Raw genomic sequence first — 11,700 nt, 5'->3', positions numbered from 1 at the left:
ATTGCTATGCCCCTTTCCTACTCTCTGTTGCAGCAAAATGAAGAATTAGCAACTTTTCGGAGTCTAGCACGCTTTCCAAGAATAACTGCTAAACAGAGGCTAATTGGGGCATCCCAGTGGATTTTCGCACAAGGCAGCCTAAACATACAACATTCATCAGAAGCAAGGCAGTCCCCTGGCTTGCATGCCAATTTTACAGTTTTCTTAGTTAATTTGTTAATTAATTAGGAATTTGTATATTATTTGGACTGTAATATTTGGATTGTATTATTTTTTTTATTCGGGACTGTAATTATTTATTCGGGACTGTATATTTATTCGGACCCTCTGCGCCAGGGCACAACTGTAATAAGTGTGCGTGCGTGTGTTGTATGTCTTCCAACCCCACGTCTTTCTCCCTTTTATTTATCCGCTTATGATGGTTAGATTAGGGCATGTTTTAATTAGCATACAGTATGATAGCATGTTTGCATTCATTCATCTGTTGTGCATGCACCGGGCTCGGCGCACCATACTAACCGCATTGTATTTTCAATTCCAAATTGAATACATGTTAGCTGTAGCATTCCATATGCCATGATTAGAATAGCCGAGCCTGCTATAGTTGCATTCTGTATATGTTGCATTAGGCATTTCTGTATACTTAGGATCATGCATGATTTCTAATATAGTTTTTGTTTTGGCTTGGAGTACCCGGTAAGCTTTATGCTTTAGCATCCTTGCATGCGTGTGAGTGAATGCCATGAATAGCATGCTTACCATGAGGCTAATTGCTTATGTGATATAACTGCCTGAATGCCTGTGGGTGAAGGTTGAGTTATTTGGATTGGAGCAAATCATTGACTGTGAGTTTTAAAGCCCACTAGATAGTGGCAAAACCATCTTTTCTAAGCCCACCCGAGGGTGGCAAAATCTGCATTTTAAGCCTACCTGCGAGTAGCAAACCATCTTTCAAACAAACAAACATGAAATATTTTGTTCCAATTCAGGCGACTCAGTCTATACTTGTATGCTGTGCGCATCACATAGTAACCTAGGCTAATAACCGGAATAAGAACATACAATGTTTTCAAAAATAGATATAATGGTTAGTAGAGGCCGATCTCTGGCCGGGCGAGCGGGGGTGTTCACGAAGTGACCTTCCCCAATCGTACCCAAGTTCCCGAGCCGAGGCAACTTTAGTGATGACGGACACGTGGCCTTAGGCAACGAGTCAGGGTTTCCTAAATTTCCCAAAATAAAATATTTAGGTGGCGACTCTGTATCTGGAAAAACAGTCCATGTTTGGCACTTCTTTCAAAATCTGTTTTCTCAAAACGATTTGCCGGATTTGGACTCTTTGGTTCAGATTTAGAACCGTGACACAAATCGAGTCCGAACTGTAGCGAGGTCCCCCGCGGACTTGTTACAGTTTCTGGCGACTCTGCTGGGGACTTAGAGAACTTGACTCGAACTCATGATATCTGTTTTTGACTACACTTGTGTGTTTTTTGCATTTCATTTGCATTGGTGCGCCTAGGACACCGTGTTTGCCATCTGCTATTCCTGAACGGTTTGCCGGAGGCTTGCCTTGTCAAGGCATGACCATAAGGCTGACCGGTTGTGGGCTCTGCCAGTATGGGAACAAAAACCCCGATTTTACCGGGGCACCCTCTTTGACCATTCGACCTAGTGCATATTCGGATCCATAGTGACCATTCCAAACTAGGACAGGTTGCTTACCCGTTTATAGGTTGTTTGAAACCGCTGCGTGCGTAGTGAAACCCTAGCTCCTGACAAAATAGGACAGGGAAACCCTACCCCAACATAGGGGTGTTTTGGCTCTCACTTATCTGTTATGTGCTTTAGAGTGCGTCTCTACAGGAATGCATGTATCAGTATATGAGTTTGGGCATCAGGCCTGCGGGCATCAGTTCAGTATTGTCAGCATCAGGCCTACGGGCATCAGTTCAGTATATGAGTTTGGGGCATCGGGCCTGCGGGCGTCAGTTCAGTAGTATGGGTATCAGGCCTGCGGGCATCAGCCAGTATTTGAGAATTAGTTATCTGTGGGTATCAGATTCTGTTTTAGGGGACAGTGATACAGGGATAATAATCAGTGTTTGAGGACAGTGTGTATTCAGCTTATTGACTGTGTGTTGTTATGCCCGGCTGTGTGTTATGCATTTTATTTTAAGCTGTTATGCTGTCCGTTTATCTGTTTATTTATTTCCTTTTCGCTTTATTTATCTTTTGCTAGGTCAGTTCTAGCACAATTGCTTCCAACCCAGCAGGCATTCCCCAAGCACTTTGGACACGAGGTCGTCGACTCAATCGATCTAAGGATCTAATCGACGGACAGCCAGTGTTCCATTCTCTACCCCCCGTTACCAAAAGAAAGCCGAAAAAGCGCAGTGTGTCAGAACAGAGGTTGTCAGAGCAGTGGGTTACTTCATCAGAGGACTATAGGACTGAGGTCTCAATTACTGCTGTAGAAATAGACATACCAGTTAGTCAGATGGATCAGCAAAATACATCAGGGATGGAGGCTCTAATGCGCCAGATGCAGGAGAGCATGAGACAGATGCATGATGATGCCGCCCGTCAAGCGGAGTTCTCCAAACAGCAGGCCGCGATCATGGCCCAACAGGCCGAACTAATCACCAGACTGCAACAGCAAAATGCAGCATCTGCTTCACACCAAATTCCTCCTCCGGCAGGGGCTCCATTACTTGAGCAAACGCCTACTGTTCAGAACGCTCCGCCAAACACCCAGAACGATGTGCCAAATCTCCAAAACTTACAAGAGGACACGAATCTTCCAACGGGGCCAGCTCCGCCCCCGCTTCCGCCACAACTGTCCAAGGTCCATACACCCAATCACCCGGACTCTCCCTTCGAGTTCGAGGTTGATTATACAGCTCTGAAATTGAGCAAACTTGAGAAGCTCTTCAAGAAATCCCAAGGGGTCAAGGCTATCCCGGATATCGAGGACGGATATACCGACGTGGCCGTAACATTGCCCGATAGGTTCAAAATGCCTCAAATTGACCGCTTTGACGGGTCCGGGGACCCCATGGTCCATCTCCGACTGTTCTCAGACATCTTGCGGCCAATGGGCCTAACGCGACCACAAAAGCTTTCATTATTCGGCCGAACCCTGTCGGGTGTGGCCGCTCACTGGTACGCAAAGTTAGAGGATGAAGTGAAGAAGAATTGGGATGAAATGGCTGAGGCCTTTGTCGCGCAATATTCGTATAACACTCAGATCGAGATTACAACTCGCGATCTCGAAACGACAAGGCAAGAGCCCAAGGAAACTTTCTCGGACTTTGTAATCCGATGGAGGGCAAAGGCGTCAATGATGACTCTAAGGCCCACGGATAAGGACCAAATCCGGATGATTGTGCGCAATCTCCACCCAAAGTTGATGCAGAGAATGATTGTAATCCCCTTTCCTACTTTCTCAGATTTACACGAGATGGGGGTGCAAATCGAAGATGCAATGAAACAAGGTCTGTTTGACCACGACAGGGAACAACCGAGGAGGACTTTCAACCGTAACAACAATGCGGGCCCGAGTGGCGCTGCAAATACAAGAGCCTCGGAAGTCAGTATGGTCACCACCACTCCCCCTCCCCCTTCAAGGCCCATGGCTGCCACACCCTTCTCCGGCGCGTCCGGAAGCAACACACAAACCACCAGATTCCAACCTCGAGGCCAAAGAACCTTCACCCCATTATATATGCCCCTGTCCAAAGCTCTAGGGGTATTGATCAAGAAAAAGCATTTGAAACCCCTGGAGCCGAAGCCACTACCGAATCCACTCCCTTCCTTTCATGACCCAGCAAAGTACTGCGCGTATCACCAATAACACGGTCACGACACCGACCGTTGTTTCAGATTGCGTCATGAGATCCAAGATCTTATTGACAAACAGGTGATCGCGCCTCCTGATAAACCCAATGTCACAACCAACCCTCTCCCACCACATAACCAAGCTCCCCCTCCCAATAGAATCAATTTTATCCAGACTAGGGTCGTGTCTTACGATCCTAGCATCTATATTACTCCCACCCACCTACCCAAGCCGGAGGTGTTCCTCCCCGACTGCACTGACTTTTTGTGCGTGTTGGACATCTCCACAAACCAACCAGAGCCGACGGTGGTGGCCATCGGAGATGGGGAAGAGCAAACTTCAGGAGAAAGTGGGGTTGTTGAATCCGGGACTGGACAGAGTTTTGCTGGGGGAGCTTATGATCCAAGCGAGTACATCCTATCAACGAGCCGGATTGGGCTAAGTATAGAATTGCCAGAGACAGGAGAGCTGTGCATGATCCGGGGGGATGGATCTGGGCTAGGGGCAAATGATCTGACAGCCGTAGAGGAGGACTTTGCCAACCTACAATTTTTCGATGACCAGGAACCGGGGGATGCGTCAATCAACTGGTTCGACTATGAGGAATCGGTGGAGGCCACTGGATGGCTCGAGGATCAACCAGATGAAGTGGGGGAAGCCCAACCAGAACAGAGCCCGGCAGGGGCAGGAGTATCAACTGTGGCCGGAATGGCCGGAAGTCAAGTTGTATCGCCTGAGAGCGCCGGTGCTAAGAATTCCGCTCGAGACTTGGGCATTATGGATACGGGAATTGTTGAACAACCAGCTGTACTGATGCAGCTGGAACGAGAAAAGTTTGAGGATGCCGAGAGAATTAGGAAAGCTAAGGGCCCTGAGGGGACTGAAAGTGCTGTGTGCACGAAGATAGAGAATGCTGCGAGCATGTGGACAGGGAGTACTGCGAGTACAACTGAACCGGAGCCAGACAGGTGTCTGTTGGCTGCCGACAGAATGTGGTGGGAAGACGATGACTTATGTCTTGCCCACACGGATGAAGACTGGGGAAATAATCAACCGGATGACACTTGGTACCTCGATGAGGTTGACCATATGACGAGAAGTGGGCGGTACTTCAAACCCCCACACCTGGACCAACCCGAGGCATCCGGGAAGGATAGAGAAGTGGAGAAACAGAAGGAGAAGCAGATTGAAGAGGAAGCTGTGCTGAAACAATTAAAAAAGATACAAGCAGACATCTCCATCTGGGGACTGCTAATGGCATCACGAGTACATAGGGAAGCTGTCCTGTCTGCTATGGACAAGTCCAAACTCTCCATAGACACCACGCCTGAACAGCTGGTTGGGCTGGTTTTTCCGGGAGGAGGTTCCCCGGCATTAACCTTTTCGGACAAGGAACTACCACCTGAGGGCACAAATCATAACAAACCTCTCTATATTTCTGTGGAATGTAGAGATAAGTGGATACCGGTGGTACTTGTTGATACCGGGTCTGCGATTAATGTCTGCCCGACCAGAACGGCATATGCAATCGGGTTGAAGCCCGTGGACTTCGTCCCAACTACTCAAGTGATCAGAGCATATGACAATACCAATAGAGAAGTGATGAGGACTGTTAAAATTCAAACCAAGGTTGGTCCAGGACAACACAGCATTGAATTTCATATCTTGGACGTTCCCGCAACCTTTAACCTACTTTTGGGGCGACCGTGGTTGCACCAGGTCAAGGCAGTCTCTTCCACTCTACATCAGATGCTAAAGTACCCTCACGGGAAAGGGGTAGCGATCGTTTTTGGGAATTCATCAATCCATCCGCCGCCGGAAGTGTCCACACCTGTCTTGGAGATCGAGCACGGCACGGAGGATGTGTTTTTATCGGGGTTCACTTTGGGCGAGGCTCGAGTGGTACAGAATGTCATGGCTGTGAATGAGGGTATGTACGTCAGTGCTCAATCTGTCTACCTCATGAACAAGCTACAACATATCCCCGGAATGGGATTAGGAAGAAGCGGCCGGAAAGGCGTCGCGGCATCGGCCGAAGTGCCACACAACCCTCACACCTTTGGATTGGGTTATCTGCCCACCAAAGAGGACTGGGTGAGGAAAGGGAAAGAAATGGCCGGAAGAGCCAGAGCAAAGAAGGCTGGGAAGCCATTTGAGTTAATGCATAGGCCCATCTGGGGTACCCTAAACGGACGCTTCGTCCGGGAGGGGGAAGACTTTCCATTCTGCGGCTTCCCAGAACCATGGCAGAACGCGGAGAGGAAGCGCGTGCCTGGTTTCGAAATCTTCTTCGACTTACAATTACCTGGGGATGACGTTGCCGAAGCGCAGACAGACCCACCAACTGAGGTTGAGCAGTGTGAAGCAGTGGATTCTGAAAGCACCGAGCTTGAAACGAGGGTAGCACTGGCGTGTCTACTTTCAGATCCTTCGATCGACCAAGAGTGCTTGGGGGATAACTCTTTGGTTTCTATGATTGGGGATGAAATAGCTGCGGGCTTTCCAGCGCCTATCTTGGATGCATCTATCGCACCTTCTCTCATCTGGCAATATGAAGAAGGCTTTTTATCTAGCAGCTCCGGGTCAGGTAGTGAGCCGGAATCTGATTCCACCGAATCTTGTGCGTCGGAATCAGGTTCCAGCTCGGCTGAGTCTGAGTCCGGTATTCCTGGGGGTGATAACCCGGATGCCACAGTCCTGTCTAGGTCGTCATTTTCATTTTCTTTTGAGTCTGTTGTAACAGAGGAATCCGACGGCTTGGAAGTATTTAATGAGAACGATGTGGATGTGGTTTCTGAGTATTTCTCTGTGCCTTTGATTTATTGCTTAAATCAGGATTTTCAAAATTTTGATGAAAACAACGAGGGAGAAATTCCTCCGGTTTTGCAACGGTTAATTGATCAAGAGCAGGAAAGATTTGTTAAACCCTTAATGGATGAAATCACTACCGTGAATGTTGGTACTGAGGAGGACCCGCAGCTGGTCCAGATCGGGTCCACGTTGTCTTCGGAGGAACGCGAGCGCTTAGTCGCTTTATTAAAAGATTTTAAAGATGTTTTCGCGTGGTCCTACAAAGACATGCCTGGAATCGATCCTGAGATTGTACAGCACCGGATCCCTCTTGACCCCGAGGCCCGACCTGTCAAACAAAAACTCAGAAGGATCCGCCCGGACTGGGCTCTTAAAATTAAGGAAGAAGTCACCAAGCAAATTGACGCAGGTTTCCTGCTGGTATCCGAATACCCAACTTGGTTGGCCAACATTATTCCGGTGCCAAAGAAGGATGGCAGAATTCGGGTCTGTGTAGACTTCAGAGATTTGAACAGGGCCAGTCCGAAGGACGACTTTCCCTTGCCACACATTGATGAATTGGTGGATTTCACGACAGGACACGCCTTGCTTTCGTTTATGGATGGTTTCTCAGGCTATAATCAGATAGTAATGGCACCCGAAGACCGGGAGAAGACTACATTCACTACCCCGTGGGGTACATATTGTTATAGAGTGATGCCATTTGGGCTGAAAAACACTGGAGCTACTTATCAACGGGCAGCAACTACAATATTGCATGATATGATCCATAAAGAGGTCGAGGTGTATGTGGACGACATGATTGTTAAGTCCAAAGAAAGAGAAGGCCACTACACCGCCTTACAAAAATTCTTTCAAAGGATCAGAGAGTTTCGGCTGCGATTGAATCCCCAGAAGTGCACGTTTGGTGTTACAACAGGGAAGATGCTAGGGTTTCTGATTACACAAAGGGGCATCGAGGTCGACCCTTCCAAAATCAAGGCCATCTTAGAAATGTCACCACCAAGGACTGAAAAGGAGGTGCGAGGCTTTCTAGGTAAAGTGCAATTCATAAGACGGTTTATCTCTAAATTAACTTTGACTTGTGAACCACTTTTTGGTCTCCTGAAGAAAGGAAAGAAATTCCAATTGGACGGCCGATGTCAAGCAGCTTTTGAACAGATCAAAGAATATCTACAGAACCCGCCCGTGTTGTCACCACCAGAGCCGGGGAGACCGTTGATATTGTACCTTTCGGTAACTGAGACTACCATGGGCTGCATGCTCGCGCAGGAGTCAGAAGACAAAGTGGAAAGGGCCATCTACTATCTGAGCAAAAAGATGCTGGATTACGAGACCCGCTATACACCGCTGGAGAAGGCTTGTTTGGCCTTGGTATGGGCTACCAGGAAGCTGCGGCACTACCTGTTAGCTCACTCTGTAATGTTGGTTTCACGTTTGGATCCCATCAAATATCTTTTCGAGAAACCAGCACTTACGGGTAGGCTAGCTCGTTGGCTGCTGTTGCTCTCCGAATCTGATTTGAAGTATGTAACGCGCAAGTCAGTAAAAGGGAGAGCGGTAGCAGAGTTCCTTGCCGACCACCCGGTTGAGGGTGATGAAGCGGTTGAGTACCTATTCCCAGATGAAGCCATTCTGCACGTCGAAGATGAAACTTGGACGATGGACTTTGACGGAGCGTCAAACCAGTATGGGTATGGGATAGGGGTGTTGCTGATAGCGCCTGACGATTCCCGTATCCCTTTAGCATTCAAGCTCCGGTTCAAAGTCTCGAACAATGAAACAGAGTACGAGGCATGTATTGCTGGCCTGGAAGCAGCCCTAGAACTAGGGGCAAGACGGTTGGACGTCATTGGGGACTCAAACCTAGTTGTATCTCAAGCAAAAGGAGATTGGAAAGTCAAGGAGGAAAGGATGATAATTTACCACCAAACCTTGGATTTGTTAATTCCTCGGTTTGAGAAGCTAAATTTCATCCACCTCGTAAGAGAGAACAACAGGTTCGCAGATTTACTAGCAACTCTATCTTCCATGATAGACATCCCGTCCGGAGTCCGGATGCGTCCAGTCATTATTGATCAGAAGTTTGCGCCAGCATACGAGTCGATTTCCGCCATAGATGAGGCTCAAGACGGAAACCCCTGGTATTACGACATCTGGAACTTCTTGGAAAAGGAGACGTATCCACTAGGGGCAAATGCCAAGGATAAGAGGGCCATCAGAAGAATGGCTGTTCAATTCATCATCTGCGGGGGTAAGCTGTACAAAAGGGGTCATCTGGGAATGCATAAGCTCTGTGTAGAAGCTGAAGAGTCGAAGCGCCTGATGGAGGCCATCCATGGAGGGGAGTGCGGTGCACATATGAATGGAGTAATGCTGGCCAGAAAGATCCTCAGACAGGGCTACTACTGGTCAACCATGGAGGAGGATTGTATTAGTTTTCTTCGGCGATGCCACAAGTGTCAAATTCATGCAAACCGCATGAACATCCCGCCGTCAAAGCTGTACAACATGGCTTCGCCATGGCCTTTTTCATTTTGGGGAATTGATGTGATCGGAGCTGTTACCCCGAAGGGGTCAAACGGGCATGAGTTTATCCTGGTAGCGATAGATTATTTCACAAAGTGGGTCGAGGCCCAATCATACGCGGTGTTGAAGGCGTCGCACGTCGCAAAGTTCATCAGAAACAACATCATCTGTCGCTACGGGGTGCCAAACGAGATAATTTCAGATAATGGCTCCCACTTCAAGAAAGAAGTGATAGACTTGTTGGAAAAATACAACATGGCTTTCCATAAGTCATCTACATACCGGCCGCAAACCAACGGAGCGGTTGAGACCGCCAACAAGAATATCAAACATATACTGCAGAAGATAGTGGAAACCTATCGGGATTGGCCAGACAAGCTGCCGTTTGCTCTGTGGGGCTACAGGACTTCAATCAGAACTTCTACTGGAGCGACTCCGTATTCATTGGTCTATGGAATGGAGGCTATTCTACCCATCGAGATTGAGGTTCCATCGTTACGAGTATTGGCTGAGTGTCAAATAGCCGAAGCAGATTGGTAGCAGAGCAGATTTGAAGAACTCATGCTCTTTGATGAAAGAAGACTGAAAGCACTGTACCACATCCAAGGCTATCAACGCAGAATTGCCCGGGCTTTCAACAAGAAGGTTAAGTCCAGGAATCTGAAAGAAGGAGATTTGGTGCTCAAAGACAACCGAGCTCCCATCCACGACCCAAGGGGCAAGTTCAAACCCAATTGGACTGGTCCTTACATCATCAAAGCTATCTGGTCAGGTGGAGCTGTGGTTCTGATGGATCTAGATGGCTTGGAGTTCTCACAACCGATCAATATGGACAAGTTAAAGAAATATTACCCTTGAGAGGCTCGCTAGGCCGAAAACCCGAAAGGGCGACCTAGGCAAAAGTCAGAGCACAAAAAATTAGAAAATATAAAAACTGAGCTCGCAAGGTTGAAAACCCGCAAAGGGCGGCCTTGGCAAAAGTTACAGCGCAAAAGGAGAGTGAAAATACTCGAGTGAACCTCAGCCTGAACTACGTAAGGCTTGATTCCCATCTTTGGGATACGTAGGCAACTTCGCCTTGAAGTTCAGCCATAAACTTTTCCCCGATCAACTCTGTCCATTTTGATCATCTCAGTCATCTTTATCCATCAGCATTTATCGCGATCTCCGGTACAGTGCTATTCAGGCTAGGGGCAACTTTCCGTTGCCATGCAGTGCCGCATTGTTCTTCAGACTAGGGGCAACTTTCCAGTTGCAGGGATCTGGGGTTGTGCATCTCAGTGACAGATCTTCGGCGTGTCCAGTTCTGATCCACATCGAAAATAGTTTTGAAAAGTTTTAATAAAAGTTGACTTTGTTCAAATTAATCTTTTTACGACTAAGACCATTTTTGGACCAAAGCGGAAAATTTTCAGTACCACAACCTTCAATTTTATTGATTTCAAAACAGAGTTCTCCTACTCTTGCATACAATCGAGGTTGCTTTTTTATTACATTCATAAAGAAAACTTGAAAATACTAATAAAGCAATAAATTTGAGGCATAGTCGAGTCAAGTATCTCTGCGCCCCCTCCCAGAGCTGGACGAAGCATCTGATGCCAAGCTAGGCCCAACCTGTGCCTCCTCGTTGAGCCAATCTAAGCACTCGTCAGACAAAGTGCAACTGAAAATGGGAGCAGGAGCCAGGAGCTCTCTAGTCCTCCATGCTGTGGCATATCGGGCAAGCTGTGCACCTCGGACCGGGAAAGCAGCTGGGTACTCAATCCCCTCCGGTGGGCAGATCTGATCGTGACCAAACTGGCGCAGGAACCGGAACGAAAAATAGAATACGCAGTGGGTTAGACCAATCAACTGGATCCCAATCAGTCGGGACATACTATAGCTCATTGCCGGGAGGTTGAGCCAAGGACAACGCCAAGCAATGCGGTCTGCGGACAAATTGCACATCCAATCAAACCACCACCTTTCGTCAAGAGCATTGACTAGGCGCTGCCGAAAGAAGTAGCCTCGAGCTGAATAGGCCGGGCAAGAGTCCACAACCTGCAACTTGTCCATTAACCATACCTGGGGGAGGGATGGAAAATGAGAGAATAAAGAACAGAGAGATGTACGATGAGAGAAAAGTAAGACAAGGGTTTTGTGAGAAAAACCGAGCCTGAGGGTCGAGTGATGTGAGCAAATATATATGTAAGGTTGGGTGGGAAACATTACCTGCAGCAGCAGTGGACTCCCAGCAAACCTAGTCGTTTCCCGGCGATAGACAGAATCCAAGCCCATCAGCGTCTCAGCCAAGGTCATGGCGATACAGCTCTTTCCTTCTCTTAAGCCTTGGGCAACTTCAATCAGGCGGATGCTAGCTCCGCCGAAGCCCGAGGAAAGCAGAAAGTGAGACAACAAACACAAGCAGAGGGCGTGTTGTCGGAAACCTTGCCAATAATGGTTACTGCGGTCACCGGCGTCGGAAAAGCGATGGATCAAGCCGAGGATGTCCAGTTCCCCACTGCAGATCAGAGATCGAGCAT

The sequence above is a fragment of the Camellia sinensis genome, chromosome 5, assembly GCF_055761805.1.
Source record: "Camellia sinensis isolate YWXY chromosome 5, ASM5576180v1, whole genome shotgun sequence".
NCBI lineage: Eukaryota > Viridiplantae > Streptophyta > Magnoliopsida > Ericales > Theaceae > Camellia > Camellia sinensis.
The sequence above is the reverse complement of the archived record's forward strand: the minus strand, read 5'-3'. Positions refer to the sequence as shown.